Source organism: Rhipicephalus microplus, chromosome 2, assembly GCF_043290135.1.
Source record: "Rhipicephalus microplus isolate Deutch F79 chromosome 2, USDA_Rmic, whole genome shotgun sequence".
NCBI lineage: Eukaryota > Metazoa > Arthropoda > Arachnida > Ixodida > Ixodidae > Rhipicephalus > Rhipicephalus microplus.
Window position 1 is genome coordinate 145,082,593 of NC_134701.1, and position 25,452 is coordinate 145,108,044.

The 25,452-nt window shown below is 44.8% G+C and overlaps 1 long non-coding RNA gene across 1 annotated transcript in view; it reads left to right on the top strand.

The window, feature by feature from the left end:
• The window catches only part of LOC142786419 (uncharacterized), a 115,269-nt gene extending 91,605 nt beyond the window's left edge, over positions 1–23,664 (top strand). The window contains exon 3 of the long non-coding RNA XR_012889042.1: positions 23,458–23,664. This is a non-coding gene — a long non-coding RNA (uncharacterized LOC142786419). The remainder of the gene's footprint in view (positions 1–23,457) is intronic.
• Positions 23,665–25,452: the final 1,788 nt, after the last annotated feature.

Here is a 25,452-nt window from a genome sequence, read left to right on the forward strand (position 1 = left end):
TAGTGAAACACAAAAACACTGTTTTGAAACATACCGGTTAACAATGAAGTGCATTTGTTTTTAGTTTAGTACTTTTGAGCTATTTCCGATTCCTCCAGAATGTTAACGACTGCACGCGCTGCAGTGGCTTGTAGCTTTTCTTTTGGCCATCGACCCAAGATTTTTGCAATTGATAGAGGTCGCTTATCCAAGGAATTGAGTTTTTGAAGAAGGTTCTCTCGAGGTACGTCATGATTTTTACAATGCACAAAAATGTGCTCTGCGTCTTCTTGAGCTTTTCCACATGAGCAGGTAGGACTGCCAGATTTCCTTATTCTGCAGGAAGGCCTTCGTGTAGGCTGTACCAAGTCGAAGCCTATGAACGACTGTTTCTACCGATCGGCTAACCTTTAACGGAATATTAAATTCTATACCGGGATCAATGTTATACAACTGAGAGTTATACGCACGATTTTCGAACCAGGTTTCCCTAGGCAGTTGACAGCTTAGCTTATTTATTCGACATCGTGCATCGTTCATCGATAAAAATAGCCGTGATATATTATTTTCTTGGTGTTCTGCATTTGTATTGTGATTAGCCATGTCGTTTTCTGTGATAACACAGTGGCTTGGCACCCACTAAAACTGTATAGTGTGGTTGAAATCTTTTGCTGTAGCGTACTTGCTCTGTATTTCTTTTGCGAGCTCACTAGCTTTGTTACCCAAGCTAATTCCTTTTAAAGAAACTAATGAGGACTGTGAGTCACTGACAACTACCCATCGAAGTGGACCTGGCTGTAAACATAGTAAGCGTAAAGCACAGAGTATTGCACAGAGTTCTGCCGTTGTGGATGTTGTGAAATGGCTTAGTTTAAAAGCTCTTCTCGCTTGGTATTCCGGTACAAAGAATCCCGACGTAAAACTTTCACTCAGACATTATCCGTCGTTGTACACGTTAATATAGTCTTCATTACTGGTATGAAGGTGTTTTGAGGTAATTGTTTTATTACAATTACGGGCATACCATTCTTACAATTTCATTTTGTAATCGAAGTTGCAATATTTGAGATAGAGAGTCGCCATGGTGGGTGGGATGCACATGAAGGCCAGTATTCGTGTGTAGGCCGTAAACGTTTGAATTCTACTATAGTTTTATGTATTCTTCTAGCTTGTTTCTTATGAATAGCTTGGTATAAGGAATGATTATAGTGTCGAGTTGCCAAACCAAAGATAATGCTGGCAAGGTTCAGTAAATCTCATTGCATGGAAAGTCGGTTGATACGACTCCGCCTTTACCAAAGTACTGGCAGACGCTCGTGGTACACCAAGACATATACGAAGGCTTCTGGCCAGCAATCTTTGAATCCTCTCTTCTGAGATATGTGAAATACCATGTAAAACCGGGGCAGAGTAAGCTATCCTTTGTCGAACATTTGTTGAACGTACACGCAATAAAAAAGGACATGAACTACCATATCTCACTCCGGTCAGTCGACGTAATATATTGATTAGAGAGTTGACTTTGTCATCTAAATATTTTATCTGTGCAGCCCGAGACAGACGTCTGTCTGAAATGACCCCTAAGAATTTGTGCTGTCACAATTTGTAAGCGCTAAGAGTCTATCTGAACTTAGAATTTCTCAAGGCATTTCCTCTTGAATGGAAGTACAGATGTTTTGTCATAAGGAAGAATCGTGCCTCTGCTCTTCAAAGAGTCATTGATTATTGTCAGCTCATCTTGAAGATTTTGCTGAACTGCTTGAATGCTCGTGTCTGATGCCCAAATGCACAGATCGTTTGCATATATGAAATATTTTAAAATAGTAGGTAAGATATGGGATATTTCAGCCATAACGCAAATAAATAAAAATGGGCTTAGTACGCTACCCTGTGGAACTCCTTGACTAACTTCATGCTTTTTACTTTTACCGTCAGCTTTCTCAATGAAGATTTTCCTGTCTATTAAGAATACTGCAATTCATCTTAGTGTTCTGCCAACTAATCTCAACTGAATTAAACCGTGTAGTACATGAGCGTGGATGTTCTTGTAAATGCTCACTTATAATTTGAAATACTGCAACGACGATTCTTCCACAGCTCCTCTCATGATCTATATAAGTTACAATCTAGAACGGCATCCATGGTGCAGCGGTATTTACGGAAGCCTGCCATATTTTCTGGAAGCACGTTCGTACCTTCCACCCACCACTGAAGTCTAGCGTTTATAATCTTTTTCATAAGTTTACAAAAACAGCTAGTAAGGCTGACAGGACGGAAAGAAACTATGTATAAAAGCGTTTTTCCGGGTTTGAGAACTGGGACCACTCTTCCAACTTTCCAGGAGGGTGGAACGCACTCTGTTGTTCATGCATCATTAAATATCTTCAACAAAGTATATGTGGCCACAGGACCCAGGTTTTTTATTTCTGCATATGTTCTTGCATCAAGACCAGCTGCTGTCCCCTGTCAGCACGCTGCAAGTGCGTTATTTATTTCTTGCAATGAAAACGAATAACCTATAGGTCATCATGAGGTCCATTGAGAGAAAAAGTTATCAATGCTTTAATATCCCCAACAGACTTAATGTATTCAGGCGTGTGCCCGGCTGCACTTTTTCGTGTAATATGCTGACAAAATTCGTCCGCAACGATCGTTTCCGGCACATCATTTACTAAAGCTAGGGGCCTAAATGGTTGCTGATGTGTTACTGTCCCACTTAAAGAGCGTAGAACATTGCATAATTTTGACTCGGGTGTAAGCAGCGTTAGCGAAGTGCAGAATTCCCGCCAGCGCTTTGTGCCTAGTCTATCCAATTGTCGGCTCATGCGGTCATGCGTTTTTCGACAGTCACGGTAATTAGCAAGTAGACCCGTGCGTCTGTATTTTCTTTCAGCTCTGCGGTGAACTGCCCTAAGTATTTCGTATTGAGTGACTACTCCAGCGTAAAACTTCCCCAGATGACATTGTGAGCATTAAAATCGCTGCAATCTACCACATCTTTCGTGTACGTCGGGAAAAGTGCTGTCAATGCAGAAAGCGACACATTTGTGAACGGCTGGAGATAAATGCTGACTACTCTTATATTTACTCGACCGAATCTAATTTTAACAAACTTGCAACACTAGTTTAATTTGTTTTCTATGAGTTATTCTAAGCTGTTGGTGTCAGTAACATTATCAGTTCGGTGTGACATTGAAGAAAGAAATGCTTCCCAGTTAGTTGTCTTCGCTGAGGGCCTATATTTAAGAAAGCCTAGTTTTGGATGCTGCATTAAGATAGGTACACAATTACTACCCCTTGTTTTAATGTCTGTTCGCCATGAAGCTCCAGTTGCAATATCATGTGAGCAGAGCGTGAGGTCTAGGCAACTCGAGTAACTGAAACTCCGTAGGAACGTCAATGAACCAGCAAATAACAAGCACAATGAATTATCCTCAATTGCTTTTTGTAGGTCCCTTTCGCGACGATCGCAGTAGGCGCTTCCCCAGATGACATTGTGGGCCTTAAAATTGCTGCAATGTACCACAGCTTTCGTGTACGTCTGGAAAAGTGCTGTCAGTGCAGAAAGCGAGACATTTGTAAAAGGCTGGAGATAAATGCTCACTACTCTTATATTTACTCGACCGAATCTAATACTCACATGCTACATATTCATGATAATTCGATGATGCAGCATTCAATTCTACTGATAGCAGATCTTTTCTCACACATGTCATCGCTCTGCTCGGTCCTGTAGATGAAGAAGACCGTTGGCCTCTGTAATGCATAACACTGGAAAGGAGCTCTGAGCCACAAATTTTCTGAAGTCCGTACACTTGGGCGAACACTATTCGCATTCCATTAGAAGATCGCGACAATTTGATAACAATTGTGCATGTCTTGCCAGCGCAGTGTCTGTTTTGGCTTATTGCAACACTACCTGTTCCATCTACAAGATGGCTTTGACCTTAGGAAGGTTGCTAGTCTGTGGCATCACGACTAGTATGGCTTTTAAAGCCGAGAATAACATTGGTATGACAAGATGAGCTATCGACAGAGAGGAGTTTTCTGGTTGAGTTACACTTACTGGACGCGATGTGCTGTGCTTTCTCGGATGTTAACCACGTGGTTACTTTTCTGTAAAGGTCCTTTCTGATATTTTTTTTCGAGCTTGCAGCTGGCTTGTTATGGTCCCCACACTTTTCTCTTGCTTTCGTTGTCCCCATGCAGCTTGCGCGTACATATTTACAGGGTCCTGGCGTTGAAGTGTTTGCAGTTGAGGAAGCCGTGCAGCGTTCATGGCGTTCACGTTGGGCTCAGGCGCGTCATGCTGTTGCGTGCGACCGCAGATGATGTCTAGTTGGCATTGAAGTGTAGCCACCTTGTTCTGTGGGCATCCAGAGAACGAAGCAGCATGGGGCCGATTGCAATTGGCACACTTAGGTTGTGTTATCGATTTGCAGTCCCTGTGATGGTGGTCTTCGGCGCATATTTTTCAGCGCTTTGTTCCTCGGCAGTTTTTCGCTAAATGTTCGAACCTCTGACAATTATAGCAGCGTCTTGCTGGGCCCAGATATTCCTGAACTGGATGGCTTGTAAATCCAAGGAATACTTTCTTTGGAAGATGTCTATAATATCTGAATAGCAAAATCACACTTCCCAGTGGGTGCGATGCTGCAGTGCCATCTTCTTGTTCTATGCAACGAGTCTGGCGTCTAGCCGATGTCACTCCTGCGTATCCTAAATATTCTGTAAGGTGTTCTGTGTACTCTAATTGCATATGTCTGAGTTTGCCTACATATCACGTGTAAGACTCCGGAATGAATGGCTTCACCAGAAAGCCAGCACCTGCGCACAAGACAACAAGTTTTGGCTAAAGCAAGATAGCTCAAAGTGTCTGAGAAACGTCCATTTTGTTCACTCAGAAAGAACGCACTTTCTCTTTAGCAAATGCAACGATTCCCGGGGCCACAACGTTTGTGTTTACTTTCCAGAAGCTTCTCGTCTATTCTATTGGTTGTAATACCACAAAAATTTCCAGTAATATACTCCTATTATATGTCACTTGAGTAAAAGAATCTGCTTCCTCACCAGATTATATATCTTCATCAATAAAGAAGTAGGTCGATGTGCTCTCCTGCATGTTGTCCACCTGGTCTTCCAATCTCACCTTTTTCGAAGGGCTTACTTCGTTCGACATGTCCTAAGCTTTCCTCATCGCCTCCAAAACGAGTGTTGGTTTCCTGATGTAAGAAACCACGGTAAAACCAGGTTGACTGACATGCTCGTTGGTTCCGAAGCAACGCTGTAGTACAGGTGGCCCTTGCCACACTTGCACATCCTGGCTGGTTCCGTCCGGCACGGTGATAGTAAACTTGGGCGCTCAGTACCGTCACACCACTGGCTGCTGTCAGGGTCAAAGTTGATGTTGTCCTTTAAACTGTAAAAAGCTTTTCACGGCTGGAAAAACCTAATTTGCAGGAGCACAGAAAGCTAACAACGCTCTTCTATAACTTTGTCGAAACAATCTTTTCTTTCACTATTCCTCGATATAGACATGCGTACGAAACAACATAGCGTTTTGACATCCTGCGAGACGTGTCACACTTAGGTGTTCAAGGTGTTATGCTGACCATGATCAAAAGACCCTTGTCGAGTCACACTTTTCGAGTCCAATAAGGAAAGTTTCGTCTCAAACATTTTTCCAAAAGACTGGATTGCCGCAAGTTAGTGTACTAAGTTGCCCACTTTTAATATAAAATTTCGTAGCCTACATTCCTAGAATAATAGGCAATATGTTGCATTGCCCGTTTGTTGACCACGTACAGTTGGTTTTAAATCATGCAGCCTTGCAATATACGAGCGGCGAATAAAACTTGGCATGAATAAGCCAACAAAGAGGGCTGACGGGAACGGGTTCACGCTTAGCCCACAAAAAACACGTACGTTTTCTCCTCAAGTAAGAGAGGTGTCCATTCAGATCAGAATATTCACCTGCATGGTCAGCGACTATACTCTTAGTCAAATCCTGGCTAGAACAAAAGTCAACAGGCAGGAAATTAAGTCAATATTTCGTCGCTGGTAGTCAGTTGGTTGCGTGGCTCTGTAGCCGCGTCCCAGAGGAAGCGGCCCTATTTAAAGGGCCTTCACAATGGCCGGGACAATAATTAGCCGGGATTTTAAGTCGAATTTCTCCTGGCCTGCAGATACGTGTGACATTTCAGTAGATGGCCAAGCCCTTACTTGGTTGAGGAAAAAATCTGTTGTTTTCCGCTTTTAAGAGCAGTTTCTCGCCAATAAAGTGGTCGCTATAACAACTACAGGTATTTCGGAAACCTTTAGTATCGCAATCAACTGCATCTGCGAGAATAACAAGCGAAGCACACTCAGCAATAGAGTGTAACTCGCAACCGCATGCACAAGAAGCTGACTTCTTACTGATTGCACCACACTGCTACCGCATGAAGGTGATCTTGTTGGTGGTGTATATATCTACTAATTCATTTGTTTGGGAAGAATTGTCGGCGGAATCTTACTTTTTGTGCCATCAGCAATTTTTCGTGCATGCATGTGATCAGCGAATAGTGTGTAGGGCTTCATTACCTCGAGACAACCATGGTGAGTGCTTTCAGATTTGACTTCAGTTCGTGGTGCGCTATTCCACAAGAATTGTCTGCGTTTTTATTGCTTCCTCGTTTTTAGTACTTCCGCGTACGCCGCTTGTGTGTCGCTGGCTGAAAATTCGGGCATACAAGCGCGATGAGGCTGTGTACGGCTGTTGAAACTTACGTATGTTTCTCACACGTGTGCGTGCTTTGTGCGATTTTGCCTATTTGATTCGCCAGGCGCAAGTGTTTGAGTCACAGCAGCCTATTGTCAGCTGTTTGAACAGAATGCGCTTTCTAACATTAACGTTGCATGTGTATTTTAACGTGCTTACACTAACATGTGTATTTTGTGCACGCGGTCTGCTGCGAGCTGTACGCTGGCCCAACAGCACCTTTTAAGCATTTTAACGAATCATTGTTTCCGCATTTAGCTTTTACGCGCATAACTCTGCAACACAAAGCGACTTGTACACATTTTCAGTGTTTAACTTATCCTATTCTTGGGGAGTGGCTTATGTTACCTGTAATCAGGATCACACCAGTGTTCATGTGAATTCCAAAACACGCGCCAAGGTTAACTATAACATCGACAAATTAGCGACGGGCAAGTCTCCCTTCAAATAAATAGTTAACGCTTTTGTTCATATCTTTGAAGAACTTCTGCATGCGGTTGGAGATGAGAGATGGTGTAGAAAGAATCTGGATATATATATATATATATATATATATATATATATATATATATATATATATATATATATATATATATATATATATATATATATATATATATATTTAATGCATGCCTCAATATGAAATAGCATCTCTTGGGAAAATGAAGATTTTTTTAGTAGCTGGTACATTATATTCACAGCAGTACACAGGTAACACGTTGGCTTGATTATAGTTCAATATTTTAAATGCTGTTCTGGAATACGAGAACTGTTGCGGATATTCAGGAGGAGGAAACATCGGCTACCGACACTCTCCCGCGGACTTCCACCGAGGTACTTGTTCAAGTTTGCCTCGAGATTTCACAACCATCACAAAAGATCAACCCACCAATTTAAACGTTGACCACTCTATGTCTCGCTGGCTCTGTTAATTTTTTTAGAGCAGTACTTTCTAAAAACCATGTTTTCAACTTCTTTTGCGAAACGAGAGCTTCAACATTTACAGGCCAGTGTATAAGTTATGTGTTGTGCATGCGCAAGTACTCTTTCCTTTCGTCATAACGTCATATTCCGACAACTGATCAAATAAATCTTGTTCGTAGTCTTTCATTGGACTGAAAACAGTAACTGGAACTGTGCTCGCAGCAGTGTGTGCTCAAATTCGGGGAGATGGGCCGTAAGACAGTGGAAAATATTGTCATCGAAGATCATCTAGTAAAAAATTGGCGCCGTATCCGCACGTTTCTGCAAATGTCTTTGATTGACGATAATATTGCGTGTGGAGAGAGTGAACATAGTGAACAACGCAATTATTTGATGATCTGTGCAAGAAAATCAGTGAGTGGTATTCTGGAGGCGCTGCGTTAGAGTGCCTCGAGCATGCAGCGGAGGCGAAGGAATGCATCAAGCCACGTTACACGTGAGGCATGAGCACCATCTGGCAGTTTTCTTAGAAAACAAAGCGCGTGGCTCTGAGACGGGTGTGCGCGCCCATCTCAAAGGTGATAAGGTGTTGAACGCAAAGTGACGGGTAGGGGCCACCACCGTCTCGTCTTAGCAAAGCGTTGGAAACAGTCCCCGTTCCGCGCAAGCATTGCACGGTAAGCGCAGCGTGATAAGCCTTACGGTCCTTGAAATTACTTACGTATGCCTTTTCTAGTAAGAGAGGCACATGCAGCATATATGCGTGTTGTTATGATGCCCAAGACATGCGTAATGATTGCTTTTCAATTGACAATTGCACAAGCATGAACGCTCAACCTTAAGCAAGATCGGTGGTCGCTGCGGATGAGGTCGGTCGTTTCAAGTACCCAATGCCGTTAAGAGTGGACAAACAGACAAATGCAGAGACAGACAGACGGACCAAAGTTCTGCGTTAAAGTTCCCCAAGAAAGACTATCGTCTTTAAAAAACAGGTGGATCAATAAGTCTTGCTGCATTGCCAGACGAGTCTTCAGAAAAGCATACCAAACATATAAGTTCATTAGGCGCAGAGCGTTCATGATAAATGCTTCATTGAAAATTCTGGCTCGACTTTTAAATACGAAGCATTTCTTAGCGATCTTTGAGCGTATCTATCTATCTATCTATCTATCTATCTATCTATCTATCTATCATTCTATCTATCTATCTATCTATCTATCTATCTATCTATCTATCTATGTGTCCACCTCCGACTTTTAGCTCTCCTGGCCATCTCAATAATAGTATTGATACCAAAATTGGTATGGCATAATATGACTGTATGACCAGCATAATTGATCAGTCATACCATAAAAATCAAACTATTTATGTCGTGAATGTCATGATTTAAATTGCTTGGTTTTACTGCTTTTTATGTACATTCGTTCAAATGACAGTTTGCAAAACTGGTATTGTAAGGTCTGGCGGTGCAGGCCATGGAAGCGAGTCTTCTCGGTCTCAAAAGGGCGCGCTTCCCAAAAAGCCGACTCTCGGGAAACGATAATCTCGGAGTAAGCTCGCCCCCTCTGGCAAGAATAACGCGGTCAGTCGTGGCTTCTAGAAACCCACTAAATGGTCCCCGGACTGCGGAATGCCGGCGGGTGACGTGAGAACAGTGCATAGCTACCCATCCGTCAGGTTTAGAGTCCGCGGGACGGCTGTCGTGCTGGACAGCATAGTCATCCCGCGGTAATGGAGGGGGCCCGCAGCCGAACGGCGCCACCATTGTGTGCGTTCGCACAGTTCGCGGAACGTGGTGTATAGGCCGGTCCGTTCGTCTCTCTCTTTCCGACCGAGCAGTCGAGTGCGGGAAGGAGAGAGGGAGAGGAGGGGACGGCAACAACTGGGTTGTCTGTCCAATAAACAGACTAAATTGCTTTGGTTGGTCGGGAGGAGAATCGGGAAGGGCAACCAAGGTGTTAAAACCTGGCTTCCGAGTCCTCGCGGTGGTCTGGTCGCAACAAGGAGTGCTTTGCACTATCGGCTCTGCCGAGGCAACATGCAACGGTTCCGATGGTCAAGTCTTGTAAATATGTACATAAGTTTGTGTATATAAAGTCGAGTTGTAACGTTTGAAATGTGCTGGCCTCCATCCCCGAACAAGCAGCAGCAGCCACGACAAAACAAGACGGACACAGAGAAGCAACCAACCTTCCACTCCCTTCTGTAGCAACAGCCGCTACGCAGCTGGGAGAGCTCTGCTCAAGGGAACAGAGGGAGTGGGTAGAAGGTTGAGTTTTACTGGCGCAGCCGACAGGATCGAGAAGACGACGATAAGGAGCGCTCTGCGCAACAAGGAGATCGTCGTGTTGCGGAGAACACGCAAGACCAAAAGCCAAGACATCGGCTGTTTTAACGAAGAGCCAAGCCACCAAGCTGAGGAGACGGCAGTGTGGCAGTCATCGACCCGAGGAAGCCAGGGGTCCAGCTACGGTCATCCCTGTTCATCAGTCCGGCGACAACCCCGGCGACATCGAGCAACCAGCGAGCAGAAACTTCAAACGTGGTGAGTCCTCTGGTGTTCTTACATCTCAGGGGTGCCGCTGCCTTTATTTTTGAGTTTTAAGGCGTCCCATGGATACGAGGTTTGCCCACTTGAACCCGGACAGGCGAGCGCAGGCCATGAGTCGTGAGTCGGGGGACGAGAGCGAAGTGGGAAACCCGGAAGAGGGTAGTGCGCGGGAGAGCCAGAAAGATGACCGTTTCAGAAACCTCACGCCGGAGCGTAGACTGCAGGAATTGCGGTTGGAGATGGAGAGGCTATCACGGATGATGGGCGGAAGCTCTCGGTGGATTGGACCCGAGTTCGGCAGGCGGGATCCGTGCAGCGAACTGAGACGCTACTCAAAAGTCCTCACCGAGGTGTTACCAAAATTTCCAGCCGAGGCTGAAGCACCGGTGTGGTTTGAGTCCGTGGAGAGTGCCCTAGAAGCCTACAAGGTACCGGGGGAGTTTTGGGGACGTTTAGTTTTCCCGTTAGTAGCGGAGAGAGTCCCGTTTTGTCCACGCGGCTAAGCCCAACAGAGCACAAAAATTACCAGGTAATCAAGCAAACGGTGCTAGACGAGCTCAGACTTTCAGCCGGAGAATATTTAAAAAGATTTTCGGGGTCAAGCAAGCGTGCGAACGAGGGGTGGAGACCTTTTTCGACACGCTTAGAGAGCTACCTCCACTTTTACCTTGAGGCAAGAGGGGTGTCGACATTCGAGGGCCTGGTCAAGCTTTTGGTGGCCGACCAATTAAAGAAAAATTTGTCGGAGGAGGCCTTGCGATATGTCACACTCCAAGAAGGGAGAGCGTGGTGCGAACCGCGTTGCTGCGAACGTTTGAAGAAGCACAGGGGACAAACAGCGCCGCGAGGCAGGCGAAGCAAAGCGTGGCGGAGTCGCAAAGCGCGAGCAGGGATAGATCCGACGAAGAGACAATGAAGGGCCCCGGGGCTGGCAAAAACCGTATCGTGGAGGGGAAACCAAAGCCCAGGGCCTGCTGCAGTTGCGGCAGTACAGGGCACCAGAAATGGAATTGCCCGCAGCGTCAGAAACAGCCGACTGAAGTGCTTCCGAACCGTAAAGAAGACAGCTTGGCGGCGCGTGTTTCAATTGAGGGTCCCCCAGCCGCACACAGTGATTTGATCCCAGTATCGCTCGACTGCAAAGACAAACATATAGGAGCAGTGTTAGACACATGCGCGGAAATTACACTAGTCCGTGAGAGCGTGGTACCGCCAGAGTTGGTGCAACCGCATGGGATGGTCAACCTGACTTCGGCGTTCGGGGAGAAAGTACAGGCCAAGCTCGCAGTTATTCCACTGACTATGTCGCGTGAGCGTGGAGTGTTTTCCGACGTTAGAGAACCAGTCCCAGTGTTGTGCGTGTTAACGGACCGTCTAACGGCACGAACAGATTGCCTACTTTCCGAAGAAGCATGGAAACTACTACACGAGGAGAGCACCCTCGAAGGGGTAGTGAACGGTACCTCAGAAGTGGGCGGCGCTCAGCCAGAGTTCGAAAGCGAGCCTCAGCACGCCGAGGCCGGGTGGCGTGAGGACGAGGTGGACACTCGTGTAGAATTGGTAGAGCGACACGCGACCGAGGACGGATTAATCTTTCCGTCCGTATGCCCTTCCGCTGGTGTGCGTTCCTAAGAAAGACGGCAGCGTGCGACTCTGTGTCGATTTTCGGGCATTAAACGCGGGGACGGTGGCGGACGCATAGCCAATGGCCCTTCAGCAAGAACTCATAATGAGCGTAGGAAAAGCGAAGTACATAACGCTGCTCGACCTGCGAAGAGGTTATTGGCAGGTACCACTCGAGTCTTCTTCGCGCCTGCTGACAGCGTTTGCGTGTCATCGTGGACAGTTTGCCTGGATGGTAATGCCCCTCATGCTTAAAAACGCTGCTCAAACATTCCAGAGGGCAATGAACGAACTGCTAAGGCCACACAGCGGATACTGCTGTGCATACCTGGATGATATAGCTGTTTTTAGCGAAACGCTCGAAGAGCACGCGGAACACCTGGGGCGGGTGTTTGAGACCCTAAAGCGGGTTAACCTAAAGGTCAAGAGGGATAAGTGCCAGATAGCTTGTCCATCGATCCGGTATTTGGGGCATGTGGTAGGTTCCGGACGGCATGCACCTGACCCTGAGAAGCTTGCAGCGATCAAAGGTTTAAAGGCGCCGGAGACTAAAAGAGAACTACGCAGCGTACTGGGCCTGTGTGGCTACTACCGAAGCTATGTGAAAGACTACGCCGAGGTAGCGAGGCCCCTGACAGAGCTAACGGGGAAGCGAATCCCGAACCGAGTTCCGTGGTCCGCGGAAGCTGAAAGGGCGTTTCAGCGGCTTAAGATCACACTGTGTGAGGCAGCATCATTATCAACCCCAGATCCCGAGAGGCCGTACTGGCTGTTTACAGACGCGTCCGCGGTCGCGGCTGGAGTCTGCCTGTCGCAACGTGCGGACGATGGTACCGAGATGCCGATCGCATTTGCGAGCCACAAGTTCTCTCCAACTCAAACGCGCTGGTCGACTATTGAGCAAGAGGCCGTTGCAGTCATCTGGGGTCTGAAAAGGTTTGATTTTTGGCTCTTCGGCGCACAGGTTACCGTGGTGTCAGACCACAACCCACTAGCTTTTCTCACCCAGGGCACTCTTCCTGGGGCTAAGCTTACCCGTTGGGCCTTGGCGCTCCAGCGGTATCATGTAGTGGTGCAGCACAGGAAAGGCGTCGAGCATGGCAACGCAGATGCGCTTTCGAGGGTGCCTAAAGAGTGTTGGGAATCGGCAGCGGTGCTCCGGGGGTCGAGACACTAGAGGACAAGGTGCGTTGTGGACACTCAAGAGTGACGTGCGTGAACCTGTGGACAATTGAACAGCACCACGCGTCGAAAGTCTATGTGCCTCAGTGAAGTGTATTGTTTCTCTTGTGCGTGTGTGTAGCATGCAGGAGTTATTAGTATTTGGTTGAATTTGAACAGCACCATGTGCTAAAGGGTGTCTGTGTGTTGCAGTGAAGTGTTTTTTTTTGTGTATATGTACGACGGTAGGCATGTAGAAGTTGTTGTTTGACTTGCCTGCTTTATGGATTGTACTTGTGTACACAGTGACCGCGTGTCGTTTTTTTTCTTTTTTTTTGCTATGTGGTGGCGTCCGTTTGGTGGGGCCCCAAGGGTTAAGCAGAGAAAGTGTTGCACGCGTTGCAGAAACGTCTCTGGCGTTCAAGAAACTGCTAAGTGTGGCCACAGGGTCGGGGACGTGCGGCGCCATACCTTTAGGTTGTTATTCGCGTAGCTGCATTTGAGCGCTTGCGCGAATCTTGGAAAAGGCGTGTAAGGTCTGGCGGTGCAGGCCATGGAAGCGAGTCTTCTCGGTCTCAAAAGGGCGCGCTTCCCAAAAAACCGATTCTCGGGAAACGATAATCTCGGAGTAAGCACGCCCCCTCTGGCAAAAATAACGCGGTCAGTCGTGGCTTCTAGAAACCCACTAAATGGTCCCCGGACTGCGGAATGCCGGCGGGTGACATGAGAACAGTGCATAGCCACTCATCCGTCAGGTTTAGAGTCCGCGGAACGGCTGTCGTGCTGGACAGCGTAGTTATCCCGCGGTAATGAAGGGGGCCCGCAGCCGAACGGCGCCACCATTGTGTGCGTTCGCACAGTTCGCGGAACGTGGTGTACAGGCCGGTCCGTTCATCTCTCTCTTTCCGACCGAGCAGTCGAGTGCGGGAAGGAGAGAGGGAGAGGAGGGGACGGCAACAAGTGGGTTGTCTGTCCAATAAACAGACTAAAATGCTTTGGTTGGTCGGGAGGAGAATCGGGAAGGGCAACCGAGGTGTTAAAACCTGGCTTCCGAGTTCTCGCGGTGGTCTGGTCGCAACAAGGAGTGCTTTGCACTATCGTCTCTGCCGAGGCAACATGCGACGGTTCCGACGGTCAAGTCTTGTAAATATGTACATAAGTTTGTGTATATAAAGTCGAGTTGTAACGTTTGAAATGTGCTGGCTTCCATCCCCGAACAAGCAGCAGCAGCCACGACAAACCAGGACGGACACCGAGAAGCAACCAACCTTCCACTCCCTTCTGTAGCAACAGCCGCTACGCAGCTGGGAGAGCTCTGCTCAAGGGAACAGAGGGAGTGGGTAGAATGTTGAGTTTTACTGGTATGTTATGACAAGAATGCATAGCGAACATAAGTGATAGACCCTAACGTGGAAAATATGACATGCATTTCATATTTTTGTGTTGTGGCTTATCATGACTACACGCCACGCTCATAGTGCGCTCGCGGTCGTTTCGCTAGCTTCACGTATGCCGAATTCCGTATTACGGGATGCGAATAGATCACGAATGTGTATGACAGGTGCGAACATGATAATCATGACATGAGTGTTATGTAACATTATGACAACATACGAAACTCATGATGCACTCGTGCCCTTTCGCTAGCGTCAAATATACCGAATTTGTTAGCACTTGACGGAAATAGACGACGAAAGTAAATAACACGTCCGAACGTGATAATCCTGGCATGTGTGTCACGTAAGACATGAATACATGCTAAGCTCATAGCCAGCTCGCAGTCGTTTAGCTAACTTCACATATACCGAATTCGGTATCAGGTGATGAAAATAGACGTCAAAGGTAAATGACAAGTCTGAAATTGATAATCATGATATGTGTGTCATGTGAAACACGATTATATGCTATGGTCATAGCGTGCTCGCAGCCGTTTTGCTTGCTCCACATATGCAAAGTTTTGTATAACGTGGCGTGAATAGACGACGAACCTAAATCAAACGTCCAAACATGATAATCATGACATGCGTATGATGTAAAACATGACTACATCTTACGATCATTGCGTGCTCGGGATCGTTTCGTTAGCTCAACATATACCAAATTCGGTTTCACATGACCTAAATAGACGACGAAGGTATGTGATACGTCCAAACATGATAATCATGACATGCGTCTGATGTAAGACGCGACTACGTGCTATGCTCATAACTTGCTCGTGGTCGTTTTGCTAGCTCTTCACGTGTTACTAAATTTGGTATTACATGACATGAATAATGACGAAGGTAAATAACGCATCCATACATGATAATCATGACATGGAAGCCATGTACGACATAATTTACGTTCGCCTGGAAATCTTGTGGCGATTCTTAAGTGACATATCAACCTTCCTCATTCGTGCTTCGCATATTAACGATTCCCACAGTACGTGGGATCTGCCAACTTTTCACAGCACATTTGTAATAAAAAAGACACTAAAACTAGTAAAAAATTGAGATGTTGCTTGCTAAGATTTCACGACAAATTTTGCACTAAGTAAGAAAGGCGTAGAGTATACTTTCCTCGTGATTTGTAGATAACAATGGCAATGCGCAAAGCAGTGTAGATCAGCTAGTTCATGTTTTTTACATTTATTAACGCAAGCAACAAAACAAAACAATAGATGATGGCAGGTATGCGTTGTTGACCATAGTTTTATCAATGATGCTTTTGTAAAAACGACAAATCATTCATTCCCCATATCTATAGCACGTCCTGGCGAGTAGCCTAATTAAGTATGGGGCTATTTAATACAAAACAGATGTTTAACATATGGACAGTTTTGATTGTTGCTGTGCGTTTCAATCACACTGTTCACAAGAACTTTACTCTTCTTGGTGCTTATCTGTCTCACGGCTGAGCCTATAAAGGTGTACTTGAAACCTGCTTGTGAGCCAGATGTCACATAAATAGCTATTCGCAACATGTTAGTACAAGTAGCACGGTTGTTCGGTATTTTTTTATCTTGCGGCCGTGAAAGTAGTCTCCACACACGCATCAAGCACCTCCTATTGTAGCTACTTGATCCTATTGCCGTTTCTCGTTCTTTTTGCTTTTTCTTGCTTTTCATTCTACTTTCACCGCGACATACTCCGTGAAACCACATCCCCAAGTGCCCTAGGGACTATGTGGACGAGCAGACATAACGGAGAAGCATTACTTACCGTTGCATTTCCGGACTGCGCTGAACACATAGCGTGCGCATCATCTGGCTTGGTAGTCATGGCGGCAGGCTTCTTCGTGGCCCGAGGCCTTCACAAAACGAACGCGCCTGCACTATACGCAGCGCGAACCTCACTTCACGTCCAGTCTAGAACAGGATCAAACTGCTAACACAAGACTAGCACACGTGTTTGACACCACCGAGTGTTTCAGAAACGATCATAAGAAGACAGTGGTACAAAACAGTGGTGCACAAAGTCACGGTGAACGCGTGTGCGTCAGAAAATACCAACTCCAGTCGCCGGAGTTGGCGAGAGGGGGTTGGCGGGTGGTGGCTGCTTTTTAGGAGCGAAGGTTCTCTTACTCTTACTTTGTCCTGCGTAAGACGTAACCGAGTCAAGAATAGACGAGAATAAAAAGGATGCAGTGTCTCCCAAAAAGTATAATAGGCAGCGCTGTCTCATAGAAGTACATACAAACTGTAGTTGAGTGAGGATATTCTATATGGCACTTTACCACAACTTTCCAATTGGCTGCTGCGTAGGTTGTGCCCGGGTACGCGATGAAGGAGTGCCTCTCTCAGTCTCCTGCATCGTCACCGTACGTGGCGGTCGTTGGTGGGTCATAAACAAAGCGCAGTGGAGAAGACTGACAGACGCATGGACGCATGCATGGATGGACGACCACATGGACGAATGGACGGACGCACGCACAGACGAACGGACAGACACCCAAACACTCAGACAGACCGACACACGGACAGGTGGACAGAAGAATAAACGAATGGACAGGCAGACAGACAGACAGACAGACAGACAGACAGACAGACAGACAGACAGACAGACAGATGCTTTTCCCCACTTAGCATCTTTCACTCTGTGTATATGCTGTGATTTTTTTTTCTGTCACGCTAGACGCGTGTGCGGGGTTCCGAGGTGACGAGACGGCGCCAGAGTTTGTCTCCATTTTTTTTACATTTTCCTTATTTCACGCCTTTTTCATGCATCTAGGTGGTACTTTCTCGCTTTGCGACTGTCAAAGATATTTTTTGGCTCGGCTCCGTGCGAGCAGGAGTTTAGCCTGGACGTAGGAGTGCGCCGCCTATATGCCATTCGTAGTGCAGCACCTGACAGAGAGTGCATCAGCAAAACTTGAAAAGAATTATTTAGGTATAAATAAAGAAACAAAATAACATGTGTACACCACATGAAAAGTCTCGAAAAAAAGTGTTTAAAAATGATGAACATGTTGAAAGTGTTGTTACTAACTCAATGGGGAAAGGAGAGAAATTGTGTGATGATTCTTTAAAAGAGCCTCATATAAAATGTCTACATTATGTTGCAATCATTATTCAGTCTGCAGCATGAAGCACTTCGCAAATTCTTGATCCTCTCCACTATTCGGGTATGTCTCCCTACGTATGCTTTTTGCCCTAGCCCCGTAGAAAGCCTCTATGTTGCATCGAATGAGTGGTCGCTCCATATGAAGAAATGTTACCTTCTTTATATATTAGCTGAAACCGATCGCAGACAATCAACACCCCACGTATTCCAAGATCACTCATTTGTCAAGCTCTGCTCTATATGAAAACCGTTCTTCGTTAAAAAAGCCCTACTCGCATTAAGTGAGAGACATAGCCGAGGAAATGGGCCTTCGACTGCTTGAACACTGTCTAATGGGTCTCGCTGCACATCTCCCACCGTGGAAGTGGCGGCTCATAGAATGTGATGTGTCCTTTGTGGAAACTGCGAAATATGCGCCTATAATTCATATCCACACATCCATCTATAACTTCAGCACAAATTGTCCTGAAGTCTTTTCTTTATACAGATGCATCAAAGTCTCACTGCTCTGTGTCATACGCAGTGGTCGGTCCGTTTTTTTTTTAATTTCGGTGCCCTCCATCCTAATATGAACAAGCGTATGTTATACCTAAGGCTGGTAAACACAATGAACAATAAGAATACTAAACGTACTATTTTACATCGATTTTTTAATTACGGTAAAATGTTTTAAAACTCTGAAAAAGCACAAAAACCAAGTAGTGTTCTCATTTTACTCACTGTTATGCACTGTGTACATCCTCGAACAACACATCGTGGTGTTCAGGGTGCCAGGGCACCGCGAGATCAACTGCAATATCATGGCTACTTCTGTCTACCTAAACACTGCCAATACGTTTATAGCCACGCCTGCGCTTGGGCTCAAACATTTCCTCAAACGATAGCTTTGAGCTTACTGGCACGGAAGATTCGATAGCCATACAAAAATGAACTACACCTTATCAACCTACAGCGTGGCCATCAGCCACCACTATCGAAGTCACACTGCCCAGGCGTTACAATGTCAAGGCTAAGATTAGGGTACACACGTACTGCACAATCATATCCTCTGTCCGGTGGTTGTCCACCCATGTGCGAAAGATGTGGCGAACCACTCACCATTCTTCGCATTTTATTCCAATGCGACGACCTGCACACGTTTCAAAAAAGCACTTCCCATAACCCTACCGAGAGCTAAATCCATCGATGTTCATCGGTAGGGATCCACTTTTCAACCATCAGTGATCAATTGTGTTTTGAAAGGTTTTGGCAGTTTTAACGTCATCAACCTTTTCAACGATGTATTCGCGTGAGCGCATATCTTACCTAGATGCATGCCAGAGAAGAGCTCACTAGTGTAAACTGCATACAGAATGATTGCACAAGTTTCTGAGTATGGCTGTGATATCTTGGTATATATATATGTATATATATGTATATATATACATATATATATATACATATACATATATATATATATATATATATATATATATATATATATATATATATATATATATATATATATAAATATATTGAGACAAAACAGCAAATTGGACCGAGAACAGATCCTTGTGGTACACCATGTAATATTTTTTTCATCTGTGATGGGTAGTCGCTATAACACGTGTACTGCAGTATATGACAAAAATAGTAACTGTGAAAAAATTTTAGGACTACTTCTCGAATGCCGTAAACCGGTACCTTCTAAAATAAAAATATTGTGTTTAGTTTATCCGAATACTGTTCTGAACTTTAAACAAAGCGAAAGGATTGTCGCAAGGTCGAAGCAATGCATGTGACAACAACAAAGTGTAACGTCAGGCGAAGAATGTCAAGAAAATCAAAATGTACCCTGCGTCGCTCACGCACAAATGACGCACGAATTGTACTAACAGATAGATATTAACGCAAATAAGTGTCTCAGATATTACTTCGCTGTGTTTGAAAAGCGCACCCTTTTCACGAAGGGAGACTGTGTAGCGACTGCAGTGGCACCTGCGTGCCCTGTAACTACAACGGAATGGTTACAGTGAAAGCCGAGGCATAGGATTCTCCCCATCACAAGATAAGCGTGTGCACACGTGAGTGTCTATCTCTCCGCACCTCGCTTCCACGGGTTGAAGCATGCGTGAGAAATGAAAACACGATCGCTCTGCTGGAAGCTCGATAGTTTCCTCGAGAACTGCATCGAGAGCCGCAAGGGCTTGATATGAACAGCTTGTAATTTCATTGTTGAGGTAGGTGCTCTTTTGTAGATCAGTGGCTAACGACACACAAACTCACCAGCAAGCGGTCGGGTGTTTGATTTCCCACGCTGTCGTTTTTCTTTTTGAATTGAATTTCTTTCCTGTATTTTCATATATATAGATCCGTATACGTGTATGGTGAATGACGGCACTCACCGACGCCCACATTCACGCCAATATCAGCGCCAAAACCCAGCCGTGAGAATTCATATGTTCGCTATGGCAATAAAAAGTTCGACAGTGAATCACTTTTCATGTATATTAGAAAGAATTTCTTCCTTTACGCTATTAGTACCGTCTCCGTTCGCTTCCGCTCACTAAACCAGAACTGTTCTGTCACAAGGGCCTGTATACTGTGCAAAAAATGTGCATAGTCTCTCTTTTATCAAATATTTCACTAGCTTGGGAAACAAGCTAGGACAGGCATTGGTCTGTCATTATTATTATTGTCATAGGGTGCAGCTTTGTGCACAACAACCACTTTTACAATTTTTATACTGTCTGGGAAAACGTCCTGGTCTAACGCATCATTACTTATGGGCTGCAGTAAATCACTGATTAGATCAGCGTTAGCTAAAATTGGTTCATTCTTGATTTCATAATTCTCGTATGGCAGTAGTGTTTTTTTCCAAATTACTGAGTAACGTGAATAACTCATGATCACTGCACTGTATGAAATTACGGTACTGACGGCCGGAGAGGCCATGTATTGAATAATTTCATGTTTTTTATCTTATTTGTGATGATTTTCCAGAACATAGAAAGTGCTCACTGAATTTGTCTGCAAAGAAGCGCCACTGTATTCGATATTACCGAGTGTTGATTATCTATGTACATTACAAGTAGCCTTTCCTATAATTCACGGAGACAATTTCAGATTTTATCGGACAGTCTGAGACTGCGGCAACTTTATCTTGTAATATTCTTTTCGTGCTTTTGTAATGTCAGACCCTTCTTTATTTCTGATTTTTTATATTCCTTCAGTAAAACTGGAACTTTTATTCTAATTAAATTGTCAACTAGTTTATCTCGTGCCTAAATGTCTGACTGTGCTTGTAGAACTTCCTTATTACCCTTGCCTTGCGAGACTTTTTGTTAGTCTTATTAACACGCAAAGAAAATACACTATCATCACTTTTTTATTAACTGATTGAAAATATCGTATGCAAGAGTAGGGTTTTCCTCATCATAAACGTTGTTTCGCGAGATGCTTTTTACCATGAACCGAAACTTATTGAGATTATCTTGGTGAACACTACAGTGTAAGGCTGGTAATTTTTTACGTTGCTTATTATTCTGTGAAAGAATCAAAGTTACGTAGGTGGTCGACTGAATGAAATATGAGCACTCCAGTTAAACGCTACGCCACTCTTGATTTGTGGCACGAATATCAACAGTTATTCTCGCTGGTGATTGGATTACTATAAAGCAGTAAAATCCATCAATGAAATCAAGAAATAAACGTCGTGGGAATCTTTTTTTCGGAATATCGATTACAAAATCTCCAACTAAAACAACCTGCGTATTGAGGGTACATGCGTATTCAAGGTCACGCACAAGCTGAATAATTTCGGCAGTTTCACTTTAAGTGGGGCGATAAGCACAAACAACCATGGTTCCAAAACATTTCACAACAATCGATTCATAATGTGAACAGACAGTCGAATACTCTGACAAAACCTTCTACTGAAGATTTTCTTTAGAGCACAATGCAACGCCACCACCTTTACGCCTTTCTCTAAATACCTCTTCATAATTGTGTCCAGGAAATGACACATCAGTGTCGCTTGTGAGCCACGTTTCTGTAGAAGCGAGTATATCAAGTCTGCAATTCAAAGAATTCAAAGCTGCCTGTATTTCAAACTCCTTATTTTTATGCCTCAACTATTGACGTGAAAAAAGTGATATCTTGTCAGTTGGACAATCCAGAAAACTCCGCTCAGCTAAATCAATGATAGAGCATCGTAGTAAGACTGCGTGTTTTGGACTCCTGGAAAAAAAGGAAGCTGAAGCTGATAAGCAAGACGAAGGAACAACAGGGCTCTTTTGAAGTATTCTAAGTTAGCATCACATTATATCTGTATTGCCGGCGAACGGCTGCACTTGGGCACAAACAGATTGCATTGCTTTGCCTTGAAAAGTCATACTCCATTTCTGCGGCATTTTCTCTCGTCATTCACATATATTTATTTTTGTTCTTCGGTGTTAAACTAACTAGAAAGTACACCATTGGATTAGACTGTTGCATATCCTGCCTCTTTTCCTCCCCTGATTATTCATTACACGCGAGAAAAATGGACAGTACTGCTGGGATTCAGTCACGTTTAGTTGGCAGTCTACGAATAAAAGCTCCATGTCCTATACAACTGCGTTGATTTTTTGAAACAGATTCTCATTTTCAACCTGCACAATACCATGGACTTCCAAGTTATTCCTTCGAATATACTGTTCCACGCTGTCTATATGTTGTCGCAATTTCATGACTTTCGGTCTGCATTCGTCATCTTAATCTTTTCAACTCTTTTCTTTAAACCAAGCATCTTCGTTGACTGAAGCTTCATATCTCCTAGTATTTCTTGCACTGGTCTGAAAGATACTGGAGAAACTTCTCCATACTTTCAACACTTTGTTTGAGCTGCAAAAGGACATCCAGCTTCTGTTTGATTTCGGGCAGTTCCATACACTTTTTGTTGATTTCTTGAACATCCTTGCAGTGAGCGACTGTTCAATTTGTGCTTGCGTCCTTTATCTTGGAGGGCTTCGAGCAGCTGAAAATACGCATGTTTGAGATTTCCAGTTTCTTTAGCAGTGTCCGCCATTGCTTTGTAGTTTGTCTTACTTGTAGAAAAACAGGCCAACAAATGATAATCACAACTGCATTGTCAACTAATAAGGCAAGAGCCATCTGTTGGAAGTGACTGATCATACATCAGACGTATTGAAAGTACAAATAGCATTGCCCTCCCAAAGGGGTTGGAAAGCAACAGTAAAGACTCAAGGGCAGGCACAAACACCTGTGGCAGCGCACTCAAGAATAACTGGTAGTGGTATAACTTGAACCCTTCAGCAGCATTGGCATCCTACCTATATTTATATATATATGTATCAAACGCAAAAGTAAAAGTTGATTGATTGATATATGGGGTTTAACGTCCCAAAACCAGTAAAAAAAGTAAAAGTTAAAGATAACCTACCTGTGTAGTGAAATATTTCCTAGTCACTAGAAAAGGATTTTGTTGGTACCACTGCCGCTTACTGTATGTAGATCCTTCGTCACTGCAGCGGGCTTTTATGTCTGGTCCGTGACGTAATGGCGGTGTCAGCTTCAGAGCCATTGGCTGTCCGCCTTCGCGCTGGGGTTTTATTGTGGCAGTTTCCATTGCGAGGTCAATTTGCAAACAGAAAGGGAACCCGAAAATTAAGATATTCGGCTATTGCACTGAAGCGTTAATCAATATTAGGTTGCGCTACAAATTTTAGGTGTACAGCAGATGGAAATGTTCGTTTTGCCACGCATATTCATTGAAGCCAGTACATTTTTTTGTTGTTCGTTTGACGTATTCGCTACCATCTCCTGGTGTTAATGTTATGCAGCGTGTATTTACGTGGCTAGACGTGAAGGCCTTACAATTGTTATATTGCACTTCAAGATGAGAGATGCAGTAACATAGCTCCTTTCTTCGACAGGCGGTGGAAAATACGGCTGCCAAACTGGAGGGGGAAAGTGCAAGGATAAGGATAAAGGATGCGGTGGAAGGCAACCTTTAAATGAGTCGTGCCCTGAGAACAGAACTTGCTGCGTCTTTTCATAAAGCACTAACCACCCCACAATGCCCAGAACACTCTGAAGTGAATGATCTATTTCTGTTAAGAAATAAACATGACTAAATTTGTCATCTGTTTGTGATAAATGAAGATATTGAAGTTGCAATGCACGTTGAATTACTGGGAATAATATTCAGGAACAGTTGATTAGTGCGGCAGTATGTAAGCAATATTGATTTATTCGGCATTGAAATATTCTCATATTATGACAAAATCTTTCATGTATATGACAGTAAAATAGACGTGAAATTCGCCCATAAACTTCACTAGCGTTAGCATATTACAAGGAGAGCTGCATTGCATTCTCTCTCCTCCCAGTAATCTCAAGTAGTGTGGTTCAATGACAGTGTATGAAAGATGGTACAGCAACACCAATTGTTTCACTAAGAAGAAGCATCGATTTTGTTTATGACCCTGAAAAACAAGTAATAATATAAAGCTTTTGTATGACATAAATATTAACTAGATGCACGCTTATAAACTATCGCAGCTAAATCAAATAAAGTGAAGACCACAGGGGGCGGGAGATGCTCAGTGGCGCCGACAAGAAGAACCGTGTCTGCAATGCTCCGTGAATTTTTTGGCTCCATTGTGAAAAACTGTGTGTGTGGCTGATTTCGACCATTGCCATGATTCCCTGCAGTTGTTCCGCATCGACTGACCCCAACTACAGTTGTAAGTGACCGCAACTTTTTTTTTAGAAGCCCAAACGCACCTGCCTATCGTGCGAGCTCGACAACGCCATCGCTGCCATGTAGGCGGCTGCAGTAACGCTACTGTGAGCGTTGCGCGCGTACACAATGGCCCTCGCGAATGAACCCTCAGACGCTATTGCGCGTCCCGGACCCCCGCGAATGACGGACACACGCCGCTAAGCTTGATAATATGGATTTTCAAGACTGTACAGCTAAGAGCCTCTCAACGCGAAATAAAACCAACGATCAGAACCCCGAGACCGACAGTCAAAACCAAGCGGATGGAGCCTGGCAAGCGGTTCTCACTCTGTGGCAGAAGAAGGCTCTTGTGAAAGACAAAAAGACCAAATCGATGAATTTTTCGATGATCTCGTACCACCAACAATTATCCACTGCTGAATAAACCTGAAAATCTAAATACACGCCTGCCCACAAGCGGCTACCCCCCTTGACCAAAGACGACTTCAAGATAGTGGTGCGACCACACCATGGTTATTCCGGTCAAGACCCTGACTCGTCCACTACTGGCAGACGCCATGGTAAAAGCTTGCAGCGGACGAATATCTGGTGAGCAATTTTTGCTAAGAATCAAGCGAGGTTCCAACATCTTCATTGTTTCGACGCCGCACCAGACAGTGGCGGACCACGTGAGGCGTATTACCACCCTAAAGATAACGGCCGGCCACACTCAGTCAAAGCCTACGTACCGACAAGTGAAGGGACAACTAAGGGTGTCATTCATGGCTTAGACCCCCAAACGGCGCCTGAAGCGCTAAAAGCCAATGTCCGCATACGCACCCAAGGTGTCGAAATTCTGCAAGCACGGATGTTTAAAAACACCAAGACGGCCGTTAAAACATTTTCTGGAGGGATTACACCTCGATACGTCTATTACAACGGCGGAAAACTTGCTTGCTACCTTTAAAGGATTACCACCCAGGTGTGTGAAGTGTGCCATCAGGTTGGTCACCGTTCAGACGTTTGCCCCCAGCTGGACACTCAAGTGTGTCACGTTTGTGGACAATGGGACCCTGCAGCCGGACACGAGTGCTCTACAAAGTGTGCAGCTTGGGGCGAGATTCATTTGACAGGTGACTGAAGTTCCCGAAAACGACTCAAATCTCCGCAGAAAAGAACCTAAAGGGCTAGTGTGCACCAGCCT